The 18066-nt window shown below is 38.1% G+C and overlaps 1 long non-coding RNA gene across 1 annotated transcript in view; it reads right to left on the minus strand.

The window, feature by feature from the left end:
* The window catches only part of LOC134418111 (uncharacterized), a 39109-nt gene extending 24725 nt beyond the window's left edge, over positions 1-14384 (minus strand). The window contains exons 1-2 of the long non-coding RNA XR_010027702.1: positions 14230-14384; positions 12839-12933 (exon numbers count right to left, since the gene is read on the minus strand). This is a non-coding gene — a long non-coding RNA (uncharacterized LOC134418111). The remainder of the gene's footprint in view (positions 1-12838; positions 12934-14229) is intronic.
* Positions 14385-18066: the final 3682 nt, after the last annotated feature.

Consider the following 18066-nt stretch of genomic DNA (forward strand, 5'->3'; position numbering starts at 1 on the left):
TTTCTTCTGGAAAACTCTCCCATTTGCTATAATTGTCTCACATAAGCAGAGTGCACAGTGGCATTGTGAGTGCATTTAGGTTATTAGCATTTACCTCGTAATAAGACCTGTGTTAGACATTTACACTGAATGCTGTAAGCTCCTCTCAACAACTTACAGCTAGTAAACACATTTCCCTCATTGTCTTCCATTGCTGAAAAACGCATTAAATTGGAATTAAGAGAAAAGTCCCTCTAGTGAGGATTGCATAACTCTACTCAAGGCACTGCAATAACCTCTGGTTTTATGTAGATTATCTTTTATTTAATAAACGTACACTTATTTGGGAAGATCTTACGATGCTTAAAAATGTTTAGGAGCCCTAGGAAGCCTTGGGAGTTTTGCAGTTTTCTATGATTGCTGAGATAGAAGCTCTGTGTGGCAGGGGGTCCATGTTTGACAATCAGAATTACCAAAAGCAGCCCATTTATGTGCTGACTCTGCACTCTTAGGAGCAACATTAATGTCAAAAAATGTATTTTACCACATGTCAGAAAGTGCTGCTGATGTTCCTAGGCTCCTTTTTTAATGATAAAGTGCAGGATCAAGGTCCTGGCAGTACATGTAAAATTCTACAATGCAGTTTTCAAATACTAAAGGAAGATGCAAGAAGTAATACACCTCACAATTTGCTGATTTTTTTTGCACTCATTGGAGAAACAAGATAAAAAATGTTTGAGGAGATTTTCTTTTAAGAGAATGAGTATTTGCAGGCTCACATAGCCTTCTGGCAGAATTGTGCAATAGCAGATCATATTTTTATGTACAGAAATATTGTGCAATTTGTTTAGAAACTTAGTGTTTCTTAGGGTATAAACTTCATGAAGATATGTGGTTCTTTCAAGCCTTGGTCTTCATTTCCATTTCCTTACATTTTACCTTCTTTTTGTCACATTTCTGTATCTAATTTTCTATTGTATATTTTGTTCTTTTAAAGAGTATTTGTTTCCTACATATTTCCTCTGACTTTCTCAGCTTGCATCTGTATGGTTCTTCCCAGAAAGCTGTGAAGGAAATCTGCACAACAGAAAATCAGCAAGTTTTAAATAAAGTAGGGTGCTGATGGAACATTCATCACCCATTTAGATAACGCTGTAATATATGTCTACAAAAAAAAAAAAAAAAAAAAGCACCAAAACACCAACAAACTAACCCAAACTAAAAAACTATGTTCCATAAAATCACTTTTCAGCTTTTAAGACGGCTGAAGACATACCACAAACATACTGTGGGAATGAAACCCTTAAATGTAGATAAATTGTCATTCAGTAGGATTGTCTTGAGTTTCTTAGGAACAAAAATCCCATGGTTTCTTTTTCCACTGTATTTCCCTTTTATTTGACTACAGCTCTTGAAATGTGCTCAACATCGTACAGATACAGAGGCACAGATTCTGTTGCAATGTATGTGCAGTATAAATAGCTGAGAGAAGCAATACTCCCTGTAAACCATTGTCAAGGTTTCCTCCCTTCTCCCAAAGGATTTCTCCTGACTGTCCCTTTTCTCCAAGTACAAAATGTCCCTGGACAGATGTTTAAGGGTGTGTTGCTTTCCTTCACCTCAGATCACCATCTGGCAGATTCCTGTTCAGCAAGACTCCACAGGAGAGGATGGACACGCAGATGGGAACGGGCATGCTGATGGTTCTGCCTGAAAGGGATTTACCCACATTTCTCTTCTGTGCTCCTCCCTCACTGTTTCCTCTCCTTGGAACCACTTTCATCCATTGCTTGCATTTTTCCCTTCCTCAGAGCACCTCTAGATTTGTCACTTTTCCCATTCCTCCTCTTTTGTACCTTACACACCTGACATGAAGCAGTTTTGTTTCTAATTTTGATTACCTTTTCTTTGCTCCTTTATCTACCTGCAGATCCCTGTAATGATGGGGAGTCCCTCTGCTCTTTTCCTCAGAGGAGACCAGAATTCAGGATGAGAAGCCTTGGACAATCCTGCAGTTGGGCAGCTGACAGCAACCACAGCATGCACTGCTTGCCAAAGTTGTCTCCAGTTCTGATTGGGGGCTACATTTAGCAGTGATCAACTTTTGGTAATTTCAATTGAGGCTTTTAAAAACCATGTGGCATTGGCAATTATAGATGTTAGTTCTTTATTTCCTTTCCAGCGCTTGTGGCTATGGATGAAACATTTTCCACAACAAAAAAAGAAGTCGCAGTATGAAAAATTCAGAGTCACAGAAGAAGTAAAAGTTTCAGAAAAATCCCCAAAGAATAAAAAGCTGAGTGATGAGATCTTATGAGCTGATGACACAGAGCAGGGTGCTGAAGAAATGTCAGCCAGTACTGCAGCTCCAGCTGCAAGTACTTGAGAACTGGAGTTCAGGGAGATTAATCCCTCATCAGAAACACAGACCCTTTATACCTCCTATAAGTGGTTGGGCCTAAAAAGAGATATTGACATCTCTGAAAAGACAGAAAATGTACAGAAAGCAAGTTGAAGAGCACTTGCCTGTGCATAAGGGTTGCAGCTGATCTGCCTGCAGTACCTTAAGTCCATCTGGCTTAGATATACAGAATACTCGCAGCAACACAGTCTTTGGCAAATGGTTCTATAGCTGCAGTGAAACCTCAGGCATCATTGCTCGTGGTACCTCAGGCAGCTACCTTAGAGCTAATTATGCCTCTCTGTGCTATTGTCATGCTCTCTGAAAGAAGTCATCCATCAGGAGGTGCTTCTTGTGTCACATGAACCTTCAGTGGACCCTTCAAGGTGCCAGCCATTGTTCTAGCAGACACCTGCTCCTCCTCACTGGTCTGAGCAAGGACACACGGACATCAGGGAGGCTGGGGTGGGACAGCCCTGCCCTGCCCTGCCCTGCCTGTGTTCAGGGTCGCAATCACACTTTGCTGTTGGATGCTTCATGGGGCAGTGCTGTGCAACTGAGAGCGAGCACTGGGAGGATGGGCAGCAATTCCAGCACAGAACCCTTTGCAATCTAGCTGTGCAGAAAGTTCCCTTTTTGCATGGCTCACCAAAATGAGGAAAACTTGTAAAATATGGTGCTGTCTCAAGATTGTTTATGTGCAAGCTCAGAAGGAAAGTGATGAGTTCCATTTGGAAAGGGCAGAACTAGGTAAGCAGGCAACACCACTGAGGATGAAGCTGAACCTTGACAAGCACAATATACAGCACATTGAAAGGAATGATTTAAGTTATAAGTACACACAGATGGTCCCTGAATTAGCTGCAGTCTCATGCAATAAAGAATTGGGTTTTGCAGCAAACAGCTCCCAGTCTGCTCAGAGATTGGGAAAACAAAAGCATTTAGCTGCATTAAGGATGAATGAAAATTACGTGTTCAAGATCAGGGCTTGTGCATACATGTTGACATATGGCAGTGATTTCCAAAGTGTTTAAATAACTGAGATTGGCAATCAGACTTTTTTTTTCCACATCATGTAAAGGGAGATTAAAAAGTCTGCCGGTAATTAATTTCATGGAAATAAGGGGGAACTTGTCAACATCTGTAAACACCAGTCTGTTTGCTCCTAGCCCTCATCAGTGGAAAATGCATTGAAAATCAGATTACCTTTTACAGGTAATCTTTGTTACCTCTGTCTCCCATGACATGAGAAACCAATTTAAATTAACAGTCTGTTATAGCAAGTCTGGATTTTAGGCTGCCCTATTCAGGGCAGTTGTCTGGGTATGGTTCACACCATTCCTTTCTTGAGCTCCCTATGCCACTGGTTCTGGGCACTTCCTCACTTCCTATTTCCAGCTAGGAAATATTTGCTTTAAAAAGGCTAGAGAGACAGGTGTCATCCTTAAAGACTTTGAAAATTTCATTCTGAGAGGTATCTCCTTGTTTGACAGGGAACCTGAGTATTTAAGGCAGATGCAATGAATCAATCTTTTGGACCAAATACTTGTTTGTACATCTGTAGACAGTAATTAGAACACTACAGAATTCATGTGCTACTGAATCAGCAATATGTGGCTCAGTATCCCTAAAGATCTGAACACTGTGAAAACACTGAGTCATGAGTTTTTACTAGGGAATTTTAAGACTGGAATTCTCCTCAAGGAAACATATTTCAAATGATCAGAGGTACTGTGAAAGCAGAAAATGTGGCCAATGGATGGCTGCAGACACTGATGACCTGGATACAGCTAAAATATTAAGACCTTTATGGCTCAAGACCAAATGTCAAATATGACTCATTATGACTGAGAGATCAACTTTAAGTGAAAATCCATTCAAATCAATAATCAGAACTAAAACTAGACATGGAATGTACGAAAATAATTTCTCCTATGCAATACATGCATTAGAAGAGTTGTGTGCTTCCCTTCTGAAATCACAAGTTTATTTTTATTAGTGCTTCAAACCTGCAAGGTTAATCTGTAGCAAAGGATGACTAATAGCCTTCAAAGATAAATTAGACAAAATATAGTTGCACCTTAGCCCATTATTTGAAAAATAATATAAAATCCCACAGCTAAGTTCCCTAACTAGTGCATTTACTACCCAGTAATTCTCAAGTCACCTGAGTAAATGTTCCAATAAAACATTCAAGCACAGTGAAACCAAAAAGCATACACAGCACAAAGCCTTTTTTAGACAGTCAATAATGGTGTTGCATGCAATTAAAAATGGGAGATGTAACTTAACTCTACATGTGGGTGTAGGATCTGGTAGCAGACACCTAGTTTTGTACAGCTAAAATCCAGGAAGGCCTAAAAACCACAAGGAACAGAATTCAGTATGGCAGGTCCTAACTATCATGTGTGGAAATAATCATCATTGTCAAAGTCATGTTCTGCTTTTCAGTAACCTCACATTTCGATGGCATTGTGATGTTACTTGTCAGGAGCATCAATGAATTTGCTTTGATATTTTAATGAGATTATAGATTAGAATTGCTATTTGCTTTCCAGAAATAACTATTATACTGCTTTGTGCCCACAAAATAGTGCTTTCATGCCTCCACATTTGCAGTAAAACTTCTTTCCTATGTAATCTCAAGGAACAGTGATTTTATATTAACTTAAATGGGCCCTGCTAAATATATATGAATACTATTCTGCTTCCCCAAGACTGTGTGTTATCTGCAGCATGACTGCAAATATATCTCAAAAAATAAAAACATAAAGTTTTATGTTATAAAATGAATGGGGAGAACCATGTTCCTATACATTACTCAGGTACTTCATGCTGTAGATGAGGTGGCTAACCTCACACAAATCAAGTAATTGAAAATAGTATGAAACTGAATTTTCTTTTGTTTGTTAATGAACACACTCCTAAAAAAAATGTTGAAAACAATTATCCAAACTTGAGATATTGATAGAAGCAGAAAAAAATGAATACCAAAACACAGCAAAAGCTCAGCTCAATTTGTTTACTTGCTGGTGAGCTCAACAATTCAGGTACTTGAATACACTCCTGCTCCCAACAATTCCCACCCTTCTAATTTCCTACAATTCCTTCCCTTATTAAGCAAACAAACAAAAAATATTGGGACAGAAAATGAGGTTTTCAGGGCCTAAGCAGCCATTCACCCTTGCTGGGGGAACGACAAACACAGAGTAGACTTGTCTTACTCATGCAAAAAGAACAGACTTGCTTTCAGAAGTAGTCCTTAACTTGAACAGTTGCAACCTGACTATGAAAATAGGATTTGTGAGTGATGAGCTTTGGAAGAAAGATAAGTGAGCAGAAGCCTTTTTGTGCTCCCCAGAGTCATGCTGGGGACTTCTACAGGGTGCCCCTGAGCACTGGTGTCAGTGTGGATCTGTAACCAAAACAGCAGCAGACAAGCACAGCCCATGGTTTTGGTTGGTCCCCCATTCCTGGTGTGTCGTGGCTGATGGACATTCTGATTTTGTAAATGAATTTTTACCAAAAAGAAAAATATATTACCTGACATGCTAAAAAACTAAAGTAGAAATTTCCAAAGTTAAATGATGCAAACGGGGGAACTGTCTGCATTAAATACACAGATGGGTCTATGAGGAACTGCAGGACAGAGAGTTTTTACAATCTGTGTAAATGCTTTCATCTTAAAATGAGAATCTGTGACTGCGGGTATATGGCTGAGCATGAAACCTCAGGAGCCATAGCCCTTGTAGTGAGTGGCACTTAAAACAGCATATCAGAAAGAGAAAACTGCCTAAAATAGATTTACCTATATAAGCTAGAACATGTCAGTCTGGGGATAAAAATTTAAACACAAGCCACCTCAGGACAACGTAATATAAATACAATTTAGACCATCTTTTAGATGAATAAGTGCAACAACTGGTCCTTTGATCAAAAGTAGCATGTGAAAACACAATTGATAATAATGTTTCCTTAAATAGGTGTCTCTCTTTAAAATTGCATAACAGATTAATGAAAACACCAAATTTATCTTTAGCAAGTTCAATGAGTCTACATCAAGATTATTGCGAGGAAAGGAGATTGGGGATCCTTTTTGGTGATTGATTTACCCAGTCTGGATTTTTTCTGTGTTATATTTTTGTATGGAAACGTTTGCCTGAATCCCATGGCAGGAAAGCTCTATGTGCAGTTCAGAGTTGCCCAATGCTGTGTGGCTGAGACACCTTTACTTGTTTATTTAAATGCACTCTTAGAAGCCTGCATTGCTCAGAATCAGTGTTTACTGTCTTTCAGTAAGGCTGTATAAGTAATCAAAAATAATTATAATAATAAGGAAGCCATGTCCAGCTATAGGATATGGATAAAAAAAATCTTATACTCTTCATCTTCTGTTGGTGACCCTGGATTTTGTTCTCTGGATGCTTCCAGATTACTGCCTTTAGTACTGATGTTATTCAATACATTCAGGCTACAGGCAGATCTTGGTGCTTTCCATGCCAAGTCAAATAAATTCAGCTACTGTGCCCAAAAGATAAAACTACTTGTACATTTGTCATCAAACAGCACTTCTGGGATCCATTAATATGGAATATGAGACTCTTCTCCATTAATGCTGAAGGGCTTATTAGAAATTGGACTCATACAGTGGCAGATACTGAACTTTTCCTTTCAAAAAGAAAGTTTATTGTTAAGACCTTAACATTAGAAGCTAAAAGTATTTATTATATACTTCGGGCTCACTCTTATAAAGTTTTTCTGGATGGCTGATACAGAACATCTCATCCAGAAACAACTTAGCTAATCAAGAAATAAAATAACATTCACTTTTTCTTTTGTAAGACATGACCTTTAATTGCTGATCCCTTTTGAATTTCCTTTCTCATCTGGTATTATTTTTGTTTTAAATTTGGTTACATTTTAATAAAGTTTTGAGGTTTGGGTTTTTTCCCCAGGTTTATTTTTGAATAATCAAGGAGTTCCTGTACATAAAAAATTGGACGGAAACCTCTGATATTTACAGACAGTTCATCAAAATGCTGAGAAAAAAAAGAAAAGTCCAAACTTTGTTATCTGTGATACAGTACAAACAATGAAGCAGAACAGTTGATAAATACTTGTAAAAATGAAGGGACTTTCAAAAAAAACCTATAGAAATCTCAGAAAGAATTAAGAATGAACTTGAATAATGGCAATGATGACACATTTCCAACAAAGCCAAGACAATAATTGAATAGAGCAGTGGCTCTTAAATGTAATATGAATTATGGCAAGATGGGCCAAAGTTGAATATATGGTATTGCTGATATTAGTTGAATTCAGCTTCTTGCAGGATTATCCCAGATTTGATTGGCAGACATAGGAAAAGTAACACTTATCACGTAAAATAAAATTAATGAGGTGTTTGACTTGAAGAACTGAGTTCTGCTATAGGGTTTGAGAAAATGGTCCATGTAGAAATGTAAAGACCATGCAACTCCACCTGACTAAACCCTCAGATGCAGAAGATATTTTCCAAGGTGCTGGCTGAGAAGCAGCCAATGAACTTCATATTCTGTAACATCTGTGAGCAGCCTTTTGGTAGCTCTGTGAAGTTTTGCTATCTTAGAGAAACCAATCAGAAACCCTTCTACAGCACCTTACACACACACACACACACACACACACACACACACAAATAATGTTTTTGTTGTCAAAGTCTGGGAATTGGAGTCCCTGTGTGTGAGCTGCCAAGTTTAATTGTCCTTATTTTTATGCTGAATGCTTACTTTTATGATACACTGTTTCTTTCAGGGAAGGCAGCCTGTGTTGCAAAAATTCCATATATATGTCCATTCTTGCTTTTTCTAACAAAATCTTTACATTGATCACATTATTTACTTTCTTATGTCTTGCAATACCTTATTTACATGGTCTGAATTTTAACACAAAAATATGCACCTTTTTCAGAAATAAAAAGGCATTTCTGTGTATCTGCAAGGTTTTTATTTAAGTGCTGAAAAGATAGATGTACTTAATAGGAATTCTTTAAGCAGCAACAAAGGCAATTGCCATAGCAGGGATCCTCTACAGACAAATTTTCTGTGAAAATGAGGTAGATGCAGTTTCCTGTGAGTAGGCAGTGAAATCAGTCACAATACAAGTTATAATGGAATTAGGGCTCTTGAAAAAATCTGAGGTCTGTTAAGGAAGGAAATCCTTGAGACTGAGACTGTTCCATCCCTGTGCTGTCAAGGCACCATCAAACCCAGAGCATTGCTATTCAAATAAAATCTGTATAAACAGGAAAATGAGCTAATAGGGAGCTCTCTTAAGAAAGGACCAGTAATGGCACAGCTACAAACTGTGCAAGTGCTGAGGATGAAATGCAGGAAGAGATTTCTGTGGCTGGATCACAGGTGGAAATACAGGAAGGAAGTCTGGAGATGGGCAAATTAAGCCAGGGACAGATAAGTAGAGATAAGTTTCATGGACAATAGCAGAAAGCAGAAAATAAGTATAAAATGAGGTACAGCTCGCAAGGGTCATTAAGATGAACAAGAAAACATTCTGTAAGTAACTTCAGAGAGAAAGGAAGAAGCCAGGGAAGAGCTGATCAGCTACAGAGTAAAGTTTTTAGTAATGGTCTCCAGAAAACAGTGTCAGCTGTGGTCAGAGAGCTAAGGCAATTAGGGCAGTAAAAATGTAAGCTCAAGGTGTACCACAAAATATATGAATATGTAAGGAATACTTCTATTTAGTAGACATTTGAAATTGTTTGAACTGTGAGAGTTGAATGCAGTTGAATGCAATTGTGAGAGTTCATGCAATTGAAATGGGAAGCATAACACTCTGTAAAATATCACACCAGCTCTTTGTTTTTATGTTTCAAACAGAGTGAAAGGAAAACCAAAGAATTGTCTAACAATAACTTTTACTTCGGTACTTGGAAAAATACAGAATCACATAAAAAAAACCTATGTATTTTCTGTAAAAATAACAAGGCAAGTAGCACTCAAATCCATCATGTCCAGCCATGAACACTTTGTGGACTCCTGGTCACTCCATCTCAGAGGGGATTGAGTAGAACAAAGCTGATCAAAAGTTTGAACAGCTTCTATAAAATAAGGCAATTAACAGAGCAGAACAAACAGATTGGAAAATAGATGATTTAGGCTGTCTGGAAAAAGCCTATAAATTCCTGAAGAAAGTGAATAGGCATTGATTATTCACTGTTTTTCACAATTCAACAACAGCAGGGCAGCCAAGAAAATAATGTTTAATAGGCTTAAAACAATAAAAGGAAAGCCTTTTTCAGGGAGTACATCACTGAGCTGTGGAACATATTGACATAATACACTGTGGAGACCAAATGGGACCAGTTAAATTCATGGAGGGTTTGCCCATCAGTGACTATGAAACATAATGAACAGTAAGAGAAGCTGTAAAAACAAATATAACCAGGGATCATACAAAGCTGACCTAAGATAAACTGGAGAAATTACTGTTGTGCATGCTGCTATTTTTCTCGTTGTGTAACAAATGCCTGATAAGACATGCAGTTAATTTCAGATAACCCTTGTTAACACAGTATTTTTCAAATAGTTTTTGTGTCCTTCTAGTTCACTGGTAAGTAAGATAGAGGACTCAATACACAGTTATGATGGACTTTGCTAGCATTTTTCAATTTTTTTTTGTTTTGTTTCCTATCCAGTTCTTTATCCATGAGAAGTTCTTTGCCTTTCATCTAAATTTTTTGTCATTATATTAAAAAGTATTGAATCCTTTTTACCCAGCATTTCATTACTTGTTATTAATTTGTTTCTCACTTTAAAAAAAGAGCTTTTTGTAGCCTCCATATATTTTATCAGCTTCTTTTAAATAGAATAAGAACTCATGATGGTCTAGTACACACTGAACATACTTAGCTCTTCACCTCTGCTACAGAGTGTAGCAAAAGTGTGAGAGAAATAGTTAGAAATGTGAGCAATCATAGATCCAGGACACAGAGCCTGCAAAGAGGTGCTGAATTAAGTAGACCTGTTTAGCATTATGGAGATATAATGGAAATGTAGTAAAAAAAAAAATGAGATTCTGGTAACAATCTTTAAATACATGAAAAGCTGCTGCAAAGAGAGGAGCTGTCCTTCACATCCCAGTGAATAACATCTAGGTTGGGTGTTAGGGCAAAGGCTTTTCATGGTAATATGGTAAAAATTGCAACACATTCATGCAGAGGTTCAGACCTTTCTAGCACTGGAGATGTGCCTTTGGGAGCTGGTTGGACTCACTGCTGCTAGAGGGAGCACAGATCCACTTCTGAGCATCTCTCTGGGATTCTGTAGGCAAAACTTCATTAAAGCTTCCCAACAGCCTTTCTTCATTAAGCCCCAAGGGGAGTTCTGTGATTTCTTTTACTGTTTGTTTACAGAATTATTTTTTTTTTAAGCCTTGTGGCTATCCTCATTTTTAGAGGAGAGAGAAAACACTGCTAAGTGATCACTTGGGTCATGATCCTTTTTCTATAGAAGTTAATGAGATTTTTGTTTCTTTGGAGGAGGTTGAATCAGAAGCTGAGATAGGAAGTTTTGAACTTACAGCTACAATGAGCAGTGAACAATATTTAAAAGAAAACTGGAATGAATGGGAAGGTTGAGTGGACAAGTTAAAATCAAACTGATTCCCCGTGATCTTTTTGTTTCTGGTGCTGCAATGTGTTCTGCTGTTTTTTTGTTGCATTGCCTCAGCTTTTTTGAGCAATAGGGAAGGGTAGAGTTCAGAGCAAGACAGGAATTTCTGCAGGACAGGAATTTCCAGCCAGACCAAGCTGGGAGCCTGGGCAGCAGCCCCCCAGTTAAAAGAGCAGTGGATGCTGCTGGCCAGAGCATTGTGCTCTGCATCAGACATAGGAGTTTTAAAGCTTTGTCTATTGATTTTGGAAATTATTCAAAAGAACTCATTATTCATAAACAATCCTATTTTTTCTGACTCTAATTCATAAAGTGCTTTTAATATTATGCCATGAATTAATCAGTGCCCAACCTTATCAATTATTAATAACCAAGAGGATTATTTTTGTAACAGCAGACTCATTATCATTTTACTTGATATGAATTTCCAGTGTAGCTTTGTCAGAAGCAGCAAGCAGTGATGAAGATGTTTTCCTAAGTTGTGGATCTGAAGTCACAGTTCAGCTAATATTTTGTTGTTTTAACAAGCACCATTCTTCTAATGAATAAAGTAGCCAGAGGCTGCAGCTGATATTGTGACAAGATTTTAAATTAGAACAAGCAAATCACCAGAAAAAATGTAACTCCCAGCCTATCTTCCAGACCAAAAATTTAAAATACATGGCTTTTAAAGTCCTGAAAAGCTAGGATACTCTTTAGAGTTCTCATATTTTGCTTTTGAACATGTAGAAGTTAGAGGTCGAAAGAATTCCAGATTACTGCCAGGAAGACTGTTGCAAACTTTTCAGGTGTGACCCGACCCTCTTGTTGTTGCAACAAACATTTACACAGTCCAGGACTGAGATGTGTGAAGTTGCCGTTCCAAAAACATTTAGTCACACAGAACAATATTTCATAGTGATGCAAAGCATTTTGTTGAAGAAGAAAGAGCTTTGATGCAGCAGTTATGCAAACTGCTATGTAAACTTACTGCAGATATATATTTTAAACTCCAGTCAGGATTTAATTCCAAACTTGCCTTTTGTTTGAATGGGCAGTTGAGTGAATGCCTCCATTGTCTCAGAAATCCTTGTTCTAATAATACAAAGATACAAGAAATACAAATGTATTTCTACTTAAGACAAAAGCTAGTAAAGTTTTGGTCACCCTCAAAGAGATTCATCTCCTTTCCTGTGTGCACCTGCAATATCAATGTTCATGGACACTGCTCACCTAGATTTCCTTTCAAATGGTGGGGAGAAACAGGCAGCTTGTTTGTTAGGTGTTTGGACTCATCAGGATCATCTATGTCACATTAACCTTCTCTGCCCTCAGAAATAATCAGCAATGGAGTTTCCACAAGCTTCTCAATCAGAATGTTTTACTTGTTTCAGCACTGAATACTGTCATTACATGTAAACGTAATTTATGCCTCATGCTTACACACATGATTTTGTGTTTTACAAAGTATGTTTTACATACTTTCAGGTCCAAAGACTGAAAGTCCAAAATGCAAACCTGCAGGCATAAGTAGAAGTGAGAACTGCATGTAGGGGGAAGTTGGAGTGGCGGGTGTGCCCACGGGTCTGCACTGCCATGTACCCATTCCAGCCTGGCTCCAGGATTTGTGTGTGTATAAATACATGTGGGGACCACGACCTTGATTCTGGAAGGCTTTGCATAGAATACAAAAAAGCCCCAAGGTTTTTCTGCAGAGGCAGATCAGGTGCAGTTTGCACAGGTGATGGTAAATGCTCACACAGCTCTCTGCCACAGGGAGTCTGTGCGCTCTGCTTGATGTGCAGCTCACCTGGAGGAGCAGGACTGGGAAGAGATGACTCTCACCATCATATTTTCTGGAAAAATCCCCTTGCCCAGGATTCTTCTCCTGGGAAGCTGAGAAGCCTCGGAGAAAAAGGAAAACAGTATTATCTCATTTGCTTCTCCTGTGTTTTGTTGCTTTGGAATGTGGACATTGTTCACCAGCAGGTGATTGTTTCTACTGTGAATTGTTTTGACTTAATGACCAATCACTGTCAAGCTGTGTCAAGGCTCTGGAAGGAGTCATGAGTTTTCACTATTATCTCTCTAACCTTCTGTAAGTATTCTTTCTGCATTCTTTAGTATAGTTTAGTTTAGTATTCTTTAATATAATATAGTATCATAAAACAATAAATTAGCCTTCTGAGACCATGGAGTCAGATTCATCATTCCTTTCTGCCACGGGGCACCCCGCAAACACAGGAGATGACCAAAGAAGTTTTTAACTATGTTGGCTTGTGCTTCAGAGCTCAGTGTGCTGGTGAGGCACTGAGTGATGTGTAACCTTCCCCCTCACGGTGCTTGGCTCTTCCTAATGCAAGATCTTTTATTTCTCCTGTGCTTCTCAACTTTTATCTGGTATTTGCATGCAGTGTTTTGATGTCTGCATTCTTCAGATAAAAACAAATGCTTTTATGTCTATAATGAATCACAGTCACATGAGCAGCCTTATGGGAACTGTCTATTAAAATAAAACAACGTTATTAAGAAAACATGGGGAAGTTAATAGCAAGAAGTGCTAACAATTTGCAGTACACTTACTGAGCATTGGCCAGAAATTCTGGCAATTACATTGCTTTAGCCATAAGATGTGATGTTTTTCACCAGTTGTCATAGTTTCCATTGTCTTTGTATCTCAAACAACAGCATTTATATATAAACAATCAAAATATTCTCCCTGAAAAGGTTGCAGGGTGACCTGTCAGGTAAGACATGCCTAATGGCTCTCTGACTAGCTCAGCAAGCCCACACTCAAGGCCTCTGACAGTACTCTAAGGCTTTCCCTTAACTTTACTAGATGCCAGAAGAGATGGACACAAATAAATGCTTCTGCATCATTTGATTCAGCTTCAAAATAGACACATTGATGTTGGAGAGCTGCCTACCAAAATAATGGTTGCAACAACAGCCAAGGCAGTTAATCAACCCTGAAATCCTGTCTTGAAATATAAACTGCTTTAAAAAAATCTGAAAAGTAGCTACTAGCAACACTTTCTGAGTCTCTCTGTTGCTTGTTTTCAATATTGTGCATTACATCATTTCTTGAAATCCAGAAACTGAGGAAGAAGGTGATAATTCTCAGAAGCAAACAGAGCTCAGCAGCTGATCCAAGACAGACATTAAGAAAAAAAAAATGAAGCAGTGAAATAAAAAAATTACCTTAAATATCGATCTCACTCTTCCAAACTCTGCAGATTTTCCACGCTATTAAATAAATGTGAGCCTGAGACAATGCACTGCTGCCAGGACCTCCACTGTGTCTGTCCTTCCTGGGGATGAGAGAGAGCACAGCCCTACAGAATGCTGCACAATGTCAGCAGTGCACACAAGGCAAGGCAGCAATTGTGCCTTCTGCCAGCTCTGGAGTGCTTCCTTGACAGTTCTTTGTCAAATAAACTATTGAAGGGCTAAGAGCAGCTGAAGTGGATGTTTCAAATGCTGTACAACTCAACACTTTTCCTGCTTTCACTGCTGATAAATATGGATTGTTGCTTCCCAGAACAATGTCCATGTAAGTCTGCATCTGAATGGATGTATAAAAACCAGAATACCTTTCAGTTTTTAGGTGAGTAACTACAGAAACCAACTAACAGAAACATCTTTCTCACGCATTGTCGTTGAGAGGAACAAAAAAATAAAAAAAAATAAAGTAGAAAAACAGCACCTGTAAACTGTTTATAGTCAACAGGTTATCACACCTTTCCAGCTCCCTAAAATTTCTCACAAGCCGCTGTGAGAAACACTTGCCATTTCTCTCCCTCTGTCCCATGGCATCCACATATAGGATTTTATGTTTTCTTTGGGTACTATTTTTTATTCTTCACCTCTTCCAGTTATTTGGCGGGATTAAGGAAAGATGTCAAGTCAGTAATAAAAGAAAAATAAAATCCTGTGGAACACATTCTTATTCCTGGCAATATTGTGCCATGCATTTTAAAAATCAAGGGACTCATTTATAGTTGGTTTAAATTAGTAGAATTACAGGACTGTATCAGCCCCCATTCAAATGAATTTGAGTCTTTCTATGAAATTCATGGGAGGCTGGAGCAGGCTATTACATGGTGTAGATGATCCTTTTGAAATAATAAGAAAGAAAATGGTTCAAATTATTTTCACTTGATGTTCTTAAACAATTTGCTTATTGCTTTAATGCAGTGGGTCAATGCATCAAAGAAAAGTGTTTTGTGAAAGCATGAGCAATTTGAATGTCAGGATTGCAGTGTATTAGATTAATTAACTGGAAAATTACTGTAGTAATCATAATGGAACTGGAATCAGACCTGCTAAGAAGACTCCCATGCTATTTCTTATTTCTAATGTAGGGTTGTTATTCATTGTTGGTAAAGCTGTTCCTCATTTCCATTGCATTAGCTGGGAAACACTGACAGTGGAGCTAATAATTTACCTCAGAGATATAAAGTTTAAAGTTTGCAGAAGGCTATGAAGATTTGTGAGGGAATATTTCATCCAGTGACAAAGACACTGTACTTAGCCACGCTGATTTATTCTATCAGTTCTTAGTACATAGGTTTGTGGACCAAGGTCACAAAAGTCAATGATCCACAAAGCTCTCGTCCTATCTTTGTGCCATTTGCATCGATCACCCATTTTAAGTCTTCTGGTGGTGCTCAGAATTACTCTAAATGATTGTCCTTTACCTCTTCTTTAAACTTGTTCATAGGCTGTTCTTTCTTGGGACTGAAACCAGACATCATATGTCAATGTCTTGTGTCATTTGGAGTCACAAACTCATATAAAAGATCCTTATCTCAAGAGATTTACAGTTTAGAAGGCTCAAGGAAAAATGAATGTTTCTAAGGTATGATTCATGCCTTCCTAGGATAGTTGTCCAAAATAGACATTCAAAGTGCCTATTTCTCTCCATTGACTAGAGAGGTGGAGCTGGCTGGTTCAGATTTAAGTACTGCAGAGATCCCAAGTTAGCATGAACACTTTTCTGCCCCTGTATCTTTTCCAGATATCCTTGCTGGATGTATAACATAAAAAGGTAATTGTTCAAGCAAATGAAAACTTCATTTTCACTGTGTAAACTGCAAAAAAAAAAAAAAAAGACCTCACAACTAAGTGTTTATGCCTCAAGAGTTTTTGCTTGTGCTTTGCACATAACATCAAATAGTTCATCTTGTGTTACTTAGGACTGCAGAGTGCTCAGTGTGCACCTTTCCTGTGCTCTCAAAAGGTGAAAACCTTCTGATACTCATAGAATAGTGGTGCTGCTAACATCCAAAATACAGCAGTTTTCTTCTCCTTTCTTATTGTTGAGAAAATCTGTTAGTGAATTTTGTTAGTAAATTTATCTTATTGCCCAAAGAATATAAGAAACCTCATGCTATGAGTTGAAAAAAATCCAAACCAAAAACCCAAGGGACTTGAAAGGTGTTTAAGTCTGTATCACACCGTATCACAGGTTCAGAGGAATAATTTGCCCTTCTTTTTATGTTGCACTGGTAATAGTAGAAAAAGACATTTTTGTGTCATTCAAGTGTGCCTTCCTACATGAGATTTTTTCAGCCTTTCTGATATATGAGATTTTTTCAGCCTTTCTGACCAATTCTCACACGTGTGCACTTGCTGCTGCTCTCACTCACAGCGTGTGAGGAACTGCTGGCAGCAGCATCAGCGGCCCCTGGTGCTGCACTTGCTGAGGCAGCACCTCAGGGATGTGGTTCCCTCTGCCTTACTGCTGTTCTCAGTAACAGCACTTTGAAACAGCTCAGATCTTTCTGTCTCAGAGCCTCCTGCTGCAGGAAGCTGTCATTTCTTCATGGTCAGGGTCCTTATAACGTGTTATTGCTTCGTTCCCTGAGCTCTGTGCTGCATCTGTAAAAATAGATGACCCCCCCCCCCCCGAAAAAAGCAATTTTGAAAGAAATTAATAATAAGGTTTGGAAAGTGTAATTCTGGAAATTTAACAGTATGTTTTATGTGTTATAGATATGTGGTATATTCTGATCTAATCTGGTCTTTGGGACAGTAAAGGTTAAGAAAAAAATGAGCAAAGCTGAATCAGAGAAAGCAAGTACGTGTCCAGACACATCACTGAAGGAAAGTTGTGTCAAAGTATTCTATTAGTCTCTGTGAATCTCTGTCCCTCACATTCTCCTCCATTAAACCAGACTTTTTCTATTTCAATAAAGGAGTAAGGTTCAATAAATCCAGATTAGCTAATCTATATATATTTCATTTGCTGCATTTCTTTTTTTATTATTATTATTATTTTTCTTTGTTCTACACCAGCAAAATATGCTGGAACAGCAGACAAGATTTTCCAGTTGTTCATCAAAATTCAATTTGATTTCTGCCTCTTCATTTCTTTTTCAAGAGGCAGGAAAAAGTAGTCTTTTCATGAAAAAGCTGCATTTGTTTGCAGCCTGGCTGCAACGTGAGGTATTTTTCACGAACAAATATCCCCTTTGTGATACATTTTAAAACTTCATTGAAGTCACATGCCATGTACATCCTTTAGTAGATCTGAAATGCTTTGGTTGGAATTAAAGGTACTTTGATTTCCAATTTCAGCTCTATCACTTACCTTGATAAAGCCATTTGACTGCTCTGTACATGTATTTATCTACCCATTCACAGACTTTGCTGCTTAGATTGCAGGCTCTTCGTGATAAATACAGTTTCTAACTGCCTCTTTTAATGAGTTGTCTTGCAGAACCTGCATATGTTCCATTTGGAGAAGCCATATGCCCTCTGTGATGACTGAACCCCCATTTCTTCTTGCCCTAGCTTGAAATAAGCTCCATCTATAGAAATTAAAAAGAGATTTCAGCAGTTTCTGTGGGAATTGCTTATGCTGCTGGGGCATTGACACAGGTAGTCTTGGTCAGAGCTTATATGACATGGATTCTTCATCAAAAACCATCTTCTTTCCAAGGGATTTCTCAGGGCTTTTGGGTATTATAAATCTGAGTGAAGTAATCCTATGGAAAAATACTTGAATTAGGATGAGAGTTCCAATAATCTTTT

Source organism: Melospiza melodia, chromosome 4 (genome assembly GCF_035770615.1).
Source record: "Melospiza melodia melodia isolate bMelMel2 chromosome 4, bMelMel2.pri, whole genome shotgun sequence".
Taxonomy (NCBI): Eukaryota; Metazoa; Chordata; class Aves; order Passeriformes; family Passerellidae; genus Melospiza; species Melospiza melodia.